This window comes from Macaca nemestrina, chromosome 4 (genome assembly GCF_043159975.1).
Source record: "Macaca nemestrina isolate mMacNem1 chromosome 4, mMacNem.hap1, whole genome shotgun sequence".
In the NCBI taxonomy this organism is placed as follows: domain Eukaryota; kingdom Metazoa; phylum Chordata; class Mammalia; order Primates; family Cercopithecidae; genus Macaca; species Macaca nemestrina.
In genome coordinates this window covers 13549473-13562017 of record NC_092128.1, presented here as the reverse complement: position 1 = coordinate 13562017, position 12545 = coordinate 13549473, and the positions used below count along the sequence as shown (strand labels likewise).

General features: G+C 36.2%; 1 long non-coding RNA gene across 4 annotated transcripts in view; it reads right to left on the bottom strand.

Annotated features, from left to right (window-relative positions):
• Window positions 1–12545, bottom strand: part of LOC105474836 (uncharacterized) — a 36665-nt gene that overhangs the window by 17574 nt on the left and 6546 nt on the right. The window lies entirely within an intron of this gene.

The following is a 12545-nucleotide window of genomic DNA, read 5'->3' as shown; positions in this document are numbered from 1 at the left end:
AAATATGCCCTTAGAAATTAAAAAATATATAGCATTAAATAATTTTTGATAGCAAGGCTAGAAATTTTTGCAACCAGTCATGCTGTCAAGAGGGTGTGACTGAACACCAAGTAGAGTTTATTTACATTAACAATGATATGTATACATATATATATACTGCCTCATTCAAGAGGAGATATTCTAGTTTACATGTATAGATGAAAATAACCCAGGGTGTCTAATTTTTTAAATCCAAAACACTTACATATTTAAAACTTTGGATTTTTCTTTTCAAATTTCAGGAAGTAATACATGCATGTGCCAGAAATTATGTACAAATATGAAGACTTTGGGGAAACCCTGTGGTCAAACATATCAGTATTTCTGCAGTGCAACTTATGATGATGTTTGGCTAGATAAAGAAATACTGTAGGAGTTTATTTGTGTAGTAATACACTTGCATATGAAATACAGGGAAAACAAAGACTATCCACATTCTAGTACTTCTTATTTCATTGGAAAACATTTTGTCAAAATTCAACCTAGTAAAGTTCAAATGTAAGCCAAATATCTATACATATTAAAGCATTTGGTTGCCACTGAGTCTTGAATAGGTGGATACATCATAATGATATTAGCATTGCCAGCATGTTGTATTTGGGCATTTGATGATAGATTAACTTTATGATTCTTAAGTGATAATGCATCAGTTGAGAATGGAATTTATCACTAAATGAGTTTGAGCACTAGATTTAGGTGAGAAAATATTAGTTTTTACAGCTTTTCTGATTGAGGTCTGAGGATGAGATGAAAAATTATGTAGATACTATGTAATTAGATAAAAAAACATTTTATAATTTCACTTTAGATCACCGGTACATAAACAGTTAAACTAAGTAATTAGATTTTTTGGACTGTTTTACTTATTAATGAAATAGTCATAGGGATATGCAATTTGTCACATTCTCTTTAATTTTCTATCATTATTTTAACTGAGCAAAACTCCTGCACATGTGGATCAGAGTAGCTATGAATAAAATTAGATTTTGATATTTAATTATTTTCAGTAATCAGCATGGCTCAAACATCTGGAAAAATTACAATTTCTTTATGTTTATATGTAATGGGTTTATGTATGAGAATAAATATTTATAATTAATTCACATGGATGTTTCTATCATAGGATATATTTATACCTACAGATATAAATGTAAAAAATATATATATGTTAATTAAACAAACACACATCAAGATATACCAAAGTCCTAAAAGGAACTATGATCAATAAATGAAAATAAAATTGGTATATCTTGAAGTGTGCCATTAGGGTTGTTTAGTTGATATCAGAAGAAAGATGGCTACACATATGGATATTTGAGTAGTTTGATTGGGATTACATTTAGCTAACTACTGACATAATGATTCTCTTGTTATTTAAAAAAAATCAGGCCTGCATAGTGACTCATGCCTATAATCCCAGCACCGTGGGAGGCTGAGGCAGGTAGATCACTTGAGGTCAGGAGTTCAAGACCAGCCTGGCCAACATGGTGAAACCACACCTCTACTCAAAATACAAAAATTAGCTGGGCATGGTGGCAGGCGCCTGTAATCGCAGTTACTCAGGAGGCTGAGGCAGGAGAATCGCTTGAACCTGGGAGGCAGAGGTTGCCATCAGCCAGGATCAAGCCATTATACTCCAGCCTGGGCGACAGAGTGAGACTAGGTCTCAAAAACAAAAAACAAAAAACAAGAAAACAAGCAAAAACACCCAATATTATTTGTGATTCTATTCATAAAATAAAAATAGGGTTTAATATTAAAAATTTTTATTTGTTTAAAAAACCTGTGATATCTGCCATATGCCATACTCTTCACCTGTGGAAGTGTCCTAGTCTCTGAAAATTGGTTCCAAAATTAGAACTATTGAGACCTTGTATTCCTAGCACCTGTAACAAATTTCAAAACTGAGAAGAATGAAGAATTCAAATGTCTCATCTAAACCAAATGCAACTGGTTTGAAATTAATTATTGCATCTTCTTAATAAAACTAATCTCAATAATTTCCTAAGGTTTTATAAAATGTTAAGTAGTTTTAGCTCTTATTGGGATGATGGAAAAATTTAATTCAAAGGTTACCAAATTTAGAGAGGAATTTGAAAAAACTGACAAGTGCTTACCTCCTTATTTTAATTAAAAAAAAAAAATCTTAATCAGAGAAACCACATGCATGATAGATCGCTTTGAACTGTGTCTAGAGCCAGAACTTTTCTAAAGGTAAGGAAAAAGCCATTAATTAGCTTTACGAATTTTATATGAGATTTGATTAAGTAAAAGAGAAATTGAAAGAATACACATATTTGCTGCATAAAGCTGCCTTTCATTTATAAACTCACTTGTTGTATTCAACAAGGCCTTCCTGGTTCCTCCAAGAGCAAAACTTCCCTATTCTCCATAGGTACAGGCCTCTCATTTCTGTTCACCTTATCTAGACTAAACACACTGACTGAATGTGTTTACGTCGTCTCAGAAAGGTTGTCAAAGTTATTAGGGTTTATATAACATAGCAGTTTTGGCAAACTCACCATGAATCTACTTAGCAGAGGAAGTGGAGTAAGGGATCCAGTTCTACTAACCATGAATCCAATTAGTAGAGGAAGAGGAGTAACAGATAATGTTTAAAAAAGATGGAATTTGGGATTAGACAGTTTTTCACTGAATCTCTGCTCTCCATTGTGACACTGGGAAAAATAGTTAATTTCTTTATGTCTTGATTTTCTCAGCTGCAAAATGGGGCTAATAGTACTCCCTTTATACACTCATTTTGAGTATTAAGTGGGATAATATAAAATACTCAGCGAAATACCTGGAATAGTTAGGTGTTTAATGAATAGTAGTTATTTTTATTGCAATAATAAATACAGTAGTCCTCAATGCAGGGCTCTCAAGAGGTTTTCTGGTAGTCATTGAAGTTATAGAAAATGGGGACCGAAGTTGAAAAGTTTATCTATAATACAGGGCAGAGGGTATGTGTGTCTTACTGCAGCCTGGCTACTACCAAATACCATCCACTGGGTGACTAATAAACAACATAAATCTATTTCTCACACTTTGGAGGCTGGCAAGTCCAAAATAAAAGTGCCAGCAGACTCGTTGTCTTGTGAGAGCACGCTTTTTCATAGACGGCACATTCTCATTGTGTCCTTACGTGGCAGAAGGGGACGAGTTAGCTCTCTGGGGTCTCCTTTATTTTTTATTTATTTATTTATTTATTTATTGATGAAGTGGAGTTTTGCTCTTGTTGCCCAGGCTGGAGTGCAATGGCACGATCTCAGTTCACTGCAGCCTCCACCTCTCAGGTTCAAACAATTCTCCTGCCTCAGCCTCCCGAGCAGCTGGGATTACATGTGCCCACCACCACACCTGGCTAATTTTTGTATTTTTAGTAGAGACGGGGTTTCACCATGTTGGCTAGACTGGCCTTGAACTCCTGACCTCGTGATCCTCCCGCCTTGGCCTCCCAAAGAGCTAGGATTACAGGTGTGAGTCACCGCGCCCGGCCTCTGGGGCTCCTTTGTAAGGGCACTAATCCCATTCATGAAGGCTCTGCCCTCATGACCTCACCGCCCAAAGACCTCACCTCCTAATATCATCGCCCTGGGGGTTAGGATTTCGATACATGAATTTTCTAAGGACAAAAACATTCAGATTGTAGCACCGTGCAAATAAGCAGATAACAGGACGATATTATGATTATGGATGATCTGTTTGACAACAACATCATTATTAATTCGTGTTTCTGGTCATGGAGCCGCATCCTTCACAGTGAACATCACTGGAGGCAGGGGCTGGCGATGAGGAGCACTGGAGCAGGCTTCTCTAGAGGAGGGAAAGAAATGCTGAGCCTTGTGGGGATTGGCCCCTTGGTTTCCTGTCACTGAAAACTTTCTATCCTTTTTAAGACATTCAAAACAACTAAAGTCATAGCGATCTAATGCTGTGTTGGCTTCTCAGTATCAAATCTTCGATAAACTTGGGAAAGTAAGTTTGTTCTTTTCCAATTCAAGAGAACAGAGCCATCTATAGGCAAAGTGCCAAAATGGACAGTTGGCAATCTTGTTCTTTTGCTCCTTCCTCTTCCACCCATGTGTATTTCTAGACATGGTATAGATACATTTTTGCAGATGAGATGAGACATTTTTTGTTTTTTAATGGAAATACCTAGAAGTTAAATACCAGTTACAACAAACCATCTTTTGTCTTCAGAGTATCTGTTATTCCCCCATACCATATCCTCCAAAGAGCATCTACAACAGCACGTCTGTCTGCCTCAGAAATGCGGTCATAGGGGTGATGGGATGGGAAAAGGTTGTATTATATAATCAATTAATTTACTCACCTATTACTGACTGGAAATAAGCATAGTTGAAACAAAATGATATTGGGAGAAACTTGGATTGATAAGTAAACATTATCATAAGCACTTGGTGCTGTTCCTCAGGATTTAAGGAAAAGTTGCCTAGGAATTTTGTGGCAAATAAATTTGGGAATCTATTTTTATCTACTTGGGTGCTGCTTCCAACATTCGGCTGATGCGCTACGAGTTCTGCCAAATTGTTTAGGCAGCATCTGTCCTTAGAAAATGAAGTCAGTGTTTAGATGGCACTTAGTCTGACCTCACTGGTTAAAACTGAATTGATGAAACTCAATTTCACGTTGTCCTCTGGTGTTTTTCTAAAATAGCAAATAATTGATTTTTGCACTAGAAACATACTGTTCGGGGCTTCAATATGACTACTGACGAGCAGACAAGCAACAGTAAGATGAAGTTTTTATTACACGTGTGATGCCCAACACTTCAAATTTTAGCTGTTTCAAGTTTCAGGATGAGATAATAGATTTTTCTTAAGTTGTATCATGATTGGGTGAGATAATTTATAGAGACAGAAAGAGTAGTTCAATAATTGGATGAGAGATAATCAAAGGGCATAGAAAATAATAGTAGAGGAAGAAAATAAGAGATTAAATGAATGTTTTCAAAAATCAAAGTTGAAGATAATGGAGACATAAATAGAATAAAAGTGCATGTGCAGTGGATTTATGAGAAATTATTTGCCTACTATTCAAAAAGATTATTTGCCATCCAAATTAATTTGGCTATTTTTCCTATGGTCAAAATAAATTAAACTTTTTGAAAAAAAGCTGAGGCTGATCTGTGACAAAGAAGATCCAAATGGCTTGTGGGACTTAATCCCTGATCGGCTTGAGCTACAATGTCACAAAGCAGATGACTGAATAGTTTTTGCTTTTGTTCAGATACATGCTATGTTTTAGAACAAACCTGGGTTTTCGGAGAAGGTCTCCCCCAAACTAACAAACTTCATTTTATATTTATCAGTAACTGAAGACTTAAAGTTGTATCATTCCCAAAGGGAAATCAATTATGAAGATTCTGAAGATAAGTGGAAGGGGGATATCTCTGTATTTCAAAAGCAATATCCAAGCCTTTGCTTAGAGGTAGCTCAATAAACCATTCTTTAGTCCAGTAGTTTATTAGAAAATGTAATTTAAAAATAACATTGCCATGAGCTTGCCAAAAGGTAACTAACTGTAAAACCCTTTCATTCATCAGAGGTGGTGGTGGAGGGAGGGAAACAAATCCAGTGTGTAAGAACTGGTGAGTAAGAACTGGTAAGAACTCTGAGCTTCGCCTCAGGATATAATGGACTCTATAATGAGAAAGAAAACAAAGTTCCTCTGTATTTTCTCCAGATAGCACCCTAGATCTCTAAAACAAAGGGTTTTATTGCATAGCATATATTAAATATATCATAACTTTAGATTTCTGGTATGGTAATAAAAATGCCTTATAGTGGAGAAAGTGTTTTAAAACCTCTTTATAAAGAGCAATATAATTATATAAATATCAATTTTCAAGTATAGTATTTATTATCATTTGCATAATATGTTATGTTTAAGACTAGGTTTGGCCAGTGCTTTGTGGGTTTAAAATGACAACTCTTTTATATTTAAACAAATTATAAAAGTGTCCTTAAATAAAAATACATTACAGGTTGGAGAGAGTCTATAAGGAACCCAATGCAGAAGAAGGAGTTCAGACAAACCATATCCTTTCGAAATTCATGTACACAACACTATAAATTAGAATCTCACCTTGATAACTTCTGTTTTAAATTACAACTTCTTTTTAAAGTTTTTCTAGAGTAGTGTTATAAAGGGCTAGCTCATCATACTATCTATTACTTCATCCTAGCATGTGGGTACAAGAATAAAAAAAGAGAGTTATAACTCCTATGACTGGTTGCCTACTTGATAATAAAATGAATGCGTAAAAAGCAGCCTAAGGAAGAATATTTTATTAGATCAATTAATATTGTAGAGGAGTTTTGTTCCTGGGTTAATCATTGGTATGAACTCTTAGCTTATAGTTAAGGTTTGGGGTGAGTCATAAAAATGACTTGGAAAGGACACCTCTGTTCTTTATTCTCTATCAAGGACTCTAACTCATAATTATTCAATTTGGCACCTGGAGATTTCTCAAGTAACACATTAGCCAAATAAATTGTAGAAATTGTTACCTTTTGAGGGTGTTTTCACTCCTTTTTCCTAGAAATTTTTGAAGATAAAGAAACACAAGAACAGCCAGATACCCTCTCAGTTGTGTTAATCAGAGCTATTTTAAATTAAAAACAATATAAAATACAATTTAATATAAATGCAACCTAGATATTTGCTGCTCCCTCTAGCCCTTCTTTTTTTTTTTTCCTCAAAGGCTCACCTTTGCTAACCCATGAGATGGTCTTACTGAGGTAGGAGGTGGGGCTCAACTCCCAAGCAGATTGAAGACTGGCTGAAATAAGGTGGAGGTGGAAGCACCTCTCCATAAGACACGCCAACTCACCAGCACTGTGACAGTTTACCATTGCCATGTCAACACTCAGACTTAACCCCTCCTTTCCATGGCTATGACCCTGAAGTTACCACCCTTTCCTTGGAAAATTCTGAATAACCCACTCCTCAATTTGCATGTAATTAAAAGTGGATATACAGAGACTGTAGAACTCTCCCTGAGCGGCTCCTCTCCACACACTGCCTATGGGGTAGCCCTCCGCTGCAGGAGCAATCATCCAGCTGTTACGCTGTTGCCTCAATCCAGCTGTTTTCTTCTATTACTGGCTTACTGTTTAATTCTTTCCTGAGTGAAACCACAAATCCGCTTGGGAAGAGCCCCACTTTTGGGGCTTGCCTGACCTGCATCATTACTATCTAGTTCGCATTCATGATCCCTGTCCCTGTAGAATCCTGGCTACTGAATTGTGGCACTCTATTGACTGCAGTGGTACTAGTCACTCCGTTCTATGCTACCTGATAAACTCATTCACCTCTCTTCTGGAGGTCTGCAAAAAACGTGGTAGGAATGATCTCCTTCCACTCTTCTCTTTGCCTTGCCAACCTTTCCATAAACAGGTTTGTGCAATGTTACAAGTGATTTAAAATGTGAAAATGACAAAGATTATTGATCTAGCTAAGGGTTTTCAGACGATGATAGGCATATGTTATTGAATCACGGACAATTTTGGGGATTGTTACAAGTTTAGAAACATTACAATTAAGACACTAAAAAATATTAGAGCTCATTGTATGCAGAAAGAGTAACTATAGTTTTGGGAGATTTTTTGTTCCATCCATACATGTAAGATGTATTTCTTACTGTGGGTTTGTACTGGATTTAATAGTGTTCTCTCAACATTTATGTCCAATCAGAACCTGTGTATGTGCCTTATTTGGAAATAAGGTCTCTGTCGATGTACTCAAGGTAAGATGATGTCATATTGGGTTAGGACGGGCCCTAAAATCCAGTAGGTCTGGTGGCCTTATAAGAAGAGGAAAATTTCAGGCCGGGCGCAGTGGCTCACACCTGTAATCCCAGCACTTTGGGAGGCCAAGGTGGACGGATCACCTGAGGTCGGGAGTTCAAGACCAGCCTGACCAACATAAAGAAACCCTGTCTCTCCTAAAAATACAAAATTAGCCTGGTGGAGTGGAACATGCTTATAATCCCAGCTACTCAGGAGGCTGAGGCAGAATTGCTTGAACCCGGGAGGCAGAGGTTGCAGTGAACTGAGATCGTGTCATTGTGCTCCAGCCTGGGCAACAAAAGTGAAACTCCATCTCAAAAAAAAAAAAAAGAAAAAAAGAAGAGGAACATTTCGACAGAAACACGCAGGGATGAAGACCAGGCATGCAACAGTAAAGGCAGAAGCTAGCATGATACAACTGCAAGCCAAGGCACATCAAGACCAGATTCTCCCTCAGAATCCGAGAAGCAAACAATCTTCCCAACATCTTGATTTTGGACTTTAAGTAAGAGAATAAATTTCTGTTGTTTTTAAATCACCGAGTTTTGTGATGGCAGCCCATGAAAAACTAATACAGGATTGTTAACCAAACTTTAGTCTATGGCCTTGCTAGCTCTAGCTTGGACTTCCTTTTAGTGTGCAAGAAAGGCATCTGATGTTTTAAAGTGTTCAGAAGACAGTGACACTCAGAGGCTGCTGCTTGTCTTTTCCTGCATATCCTGCCTTTAACCAAAGGGTTGTGCAGCAAGTAAATCCCTTCTTCCATCTTTCTGTGTGACAACATCACACCCTTCCATAAGGAAGAGGCACCACTTTTCAATTACATCGTAACGGAGAGTATTTCTGTCTTCCATAGAAGAACGTCTACTTCTTAATTATTACCAGAGCCTTTCACTTTCTAGCAGTGTCTGAGACTTTAGCTCAGCGTTCACTGATTGATAATTTGTCTCCCTGCAGTTTCCTGGGCTCCTGTTCAGTGAGAACTGGTAAATTATCCTTCAATTCTGGTTCAGCTTTCTCAGTAGAGAAAGCCACGGACTCACTAATTGTTTTGCTAATATTTATAAGGACACATCTCAAACATAAGTATTGTTTTTCGAAGATGATACAATCTAAATTATGTTGTGTGTGTTTGTTTTTCTCCAGCTTATCTATAGATTTGGTCATGTCTCACACTAAACATCATAGATGTTTACATCTATGTTGACATCTGCCGTCTCTGTTTCCAGCAGAATCGCACTATCTTGGGTTAAATATATTTAATTCTCATAATATATCTGATAGAAGCCTGGGAGTATGAGGCAAAATACCAATTCTTTGCCACAAGATAAAAATAGAATGGTATTAAGATTCTGGTTGAACCTGGTTCAATGAAACCTACTCAGGTCTGATAACAATATGTAAACATATGCTCACTAATTAGAAAATACCTGAGAGAAAATGTATGTCATTTTCTAATGAATTAATACTGCTTTTGTGGAGAGGAAGAAAAGGACACGAAGTAACATTATAATTTAAAATCTAGGTTAATATTTTAAATATTAGGCATCGTAAATATTTTGCTTTGAACTGAAACTTGAAAAACACAGCTATTGTTAAAGACTTTCTTAATAACATTATATTAATTTAATATAGAAAAGGAATAAAACTTCAAATCTCAAGAGAAACAGGTGGAGTAAAAGATGCAAATAATTACTTACTATTGTATAAAAAGAATAGTCTTACCTCTCATTCTATTCCTATTTACTCTAAAATTATTTCCTGCCTATTATGTGCCAGGCTGTCTGTCTGTGCTGAAGAAGTAACTGTGAACAAGACAGATGAGGTTTCTGATGTCTTGAAGTATATGGTTGATAAATGTATCGTTTTATGTTTTAACATTAAAATCTCCTGAATTTTAGTGTAAGAGCTTTGCATCTTAGAGATATTCTATGGTTCATACATTAATTCTGACCTAGTTTGACATTGTGTGGAATTCAGCCTTCTTGGGGAATGTTGATAATAGGGGCATGATCAATATGATTGTGTGACCTGAATCGATATCACGACTCATAGCCCATTTGGATTAGCTACATCCTTTTAATTGGTTTAATAATTGTGAAAGGATTGCATATCCTCCTGAATTGCCTCACATTTTTATAATCGCTAAGCATTTAAGTGCATTTAAGTGCTTAGCGATTATAAATGCTTAGTGATTATAAACATGTGAAGTAATTCAGGAGGATATGCAATACATGTGTGCCGTTCGTTTCTCTTTACCCAGTTGCATTTTCTCCTACCATGAAATCATGAGTAGTTCTAGCTTGATCTTTTGTAATCACTGCATGGTATTCCAATATAGAAATACAGCCTGATATATTTAAACATATATTATTTAAAATTCTGCAATATTACAGGCAATTCTATAATATTGTGACTGATATTACAGTGGTCATCCTTGTATGTATATCTTTGTGCAAACACAGTTTTAGTCGGCTATATTAAGTCGGATACTGAGTGACAGTCAGTAGATTTAAAATTATGATGGATAGTAGTACCCTCTAAAATACCCTCAGACTTTTAGACTAAGCAACAGCATGAATACTAATTTTCTTACAATTGAAGAAAACACTTATTATTGCATGCTTTTAGCTCTTGAGATTCAAATGAGTAGTGAATAATTTATTAATTTGTGTTTCCCTGATTATCGATATGGCCCACAAGTGAGAAGGGAAATAAAATAAATTAATTCTGCTCAAAGGAAAATCAGGTTGCAAAGAATTTCATTCATGCTGATCCTTTAATGGGGAAGAGCAAGTGCTATGAAAGCTCCTCACTGGTGAGAGAGACAAACTCATAGGCATTACTTCTTAACAGTGCAAAATCCTATCACCTGCAATTAATTATAGTTTGAGCCTTGTATAGATTTATGTATATTTCTCACTTATTTTTGTTGTGATAGTCTATTAGACAGAAACTCCAGGGCAATAAAAAAACTACCCTTGCTCATGAGTTTAAGGGAATGTGATTAATTATGCTTGCTGTGGTTCTCAGGTAGACAACCTACATTAAACTTTGAATGTTTGTTTCTGTTCCAAATTTTCTAATTATTTTTTAACTTAGAATCTTTGTTATATTTTATTACTAAGAAGCTTTCAGTATCTATGAATAAATCTTATTATTCTTACCTTTATTAATACTTGAAATTACATTACTTCATTTGTTAAAATCTTCCAAAGTAAATTCGGGATCTTTTTAAATAAACTGTAATATTTGATTTACTTCTATTTAGATTTGTTTTACTTCAAATGTTGTAAAGTAGATTAGCCTAGAGGATTTTTTCAGGTTGTTTTTTGGCTTATAATTTTCTTAGTTTGAATCATGTTTATACTAAGTTTATATACTGAGTTATGCAATTTTAGACATTTTTATATGTTTATCTATATTAAACAAGCTAATGACCTAGGAATTTTTAACTCTTGCTGGTTTTCACAGAATTTCTCTGTGTAATGAACTGGGTTGGGTTATGTCAGGAAGTGTAGCACAGATTTGAATTCTTTACATTTTCTTATTTTGGGGGAGAGATGAAGTGGAGAAGAATTCAATCCGGGAAAGATTTCAGAAACCTTGGGGCCTTTGTGTGATGACACAGAAGTGTCTTGGAATAGCTGGAATCATATCCTGCTGAGCCTTCTTGCTGACCTCATGGCCTCCTCTCCTGTTTCTGATAATGATTTTTCTCTCTTGTTTGAAGAAACACTGTCACTGTCTTGTCAGAGCAGTTTACCTTTCAAGAAGAAGTTAATTTCCTCATGTCCTTTCTCCATCACTCCTCATTATCTCCACAGCTATAATTAGAATCCAATTCCAGTATGTGTGGGAGACCAATTATGAAGTCAAACATGTAAGGAGAAGGCTTACCAAAGGATGTCAGGATTTTACTCATTTAAGGTGATAGGGTACAGGGGAGAAACGGAGAACACAGGGAAAATGTGCCCTGGGAAATTTTATCATGTAGGGAGGAAGGTAAATTTAGATTTGATTTAATGTATTGACGTTAATTCACTCATCAGAATTTTTGAAGGAATTTAATGTATGATTGTATGATTTCTTTTGCCTGATTAATGAAAGCTAGATTAAAATTTTTTGAACGATGGTGATTTGTGAACACATCCTTGATGTAAGTTAGAGAAGGATGTATTGGACTTAAAAATAATTCAGAAATCTCTAGATTGGTGACACTACTGAAATATTTTTTAGTTGAAATGGGCTCTGAATTTAAGTAGAGATGATAAGATCCTAAGGTAGTATGGTTAAATAGCAGTTTAACACAAGAGAGTGCTGCATCTTTCTGCCCAGAACAAGAGCTTTTTTGGTGGTTGGTTGGTTGGCTTTTTTTGACAAGGACTTGCTCTGTGTCCTAGGCTGAACTAGGCTGGAGTGCAGTGACGTGATCATGGCTCACTACAACCCTGAACTTCCAGGCTCAAGTGATTCTCCGGCCTCAGCCTCTACAGTAGCTGGGACTACAGGTGTATGCCACCATGCCTGATTATTTTTTTTCTTAATTTTTGGTAGAGACATGGTCTCACTATGTTACCCAGGCTGGTCTAGAACTCGGGCTCAAGGGCTTTGGCCACCTCAGCCTCCCAAAGTGCTGGGATTGGGGGCATGAGTCCCGGTGCACGGCCAACCAAGAGCTCTTGAAGA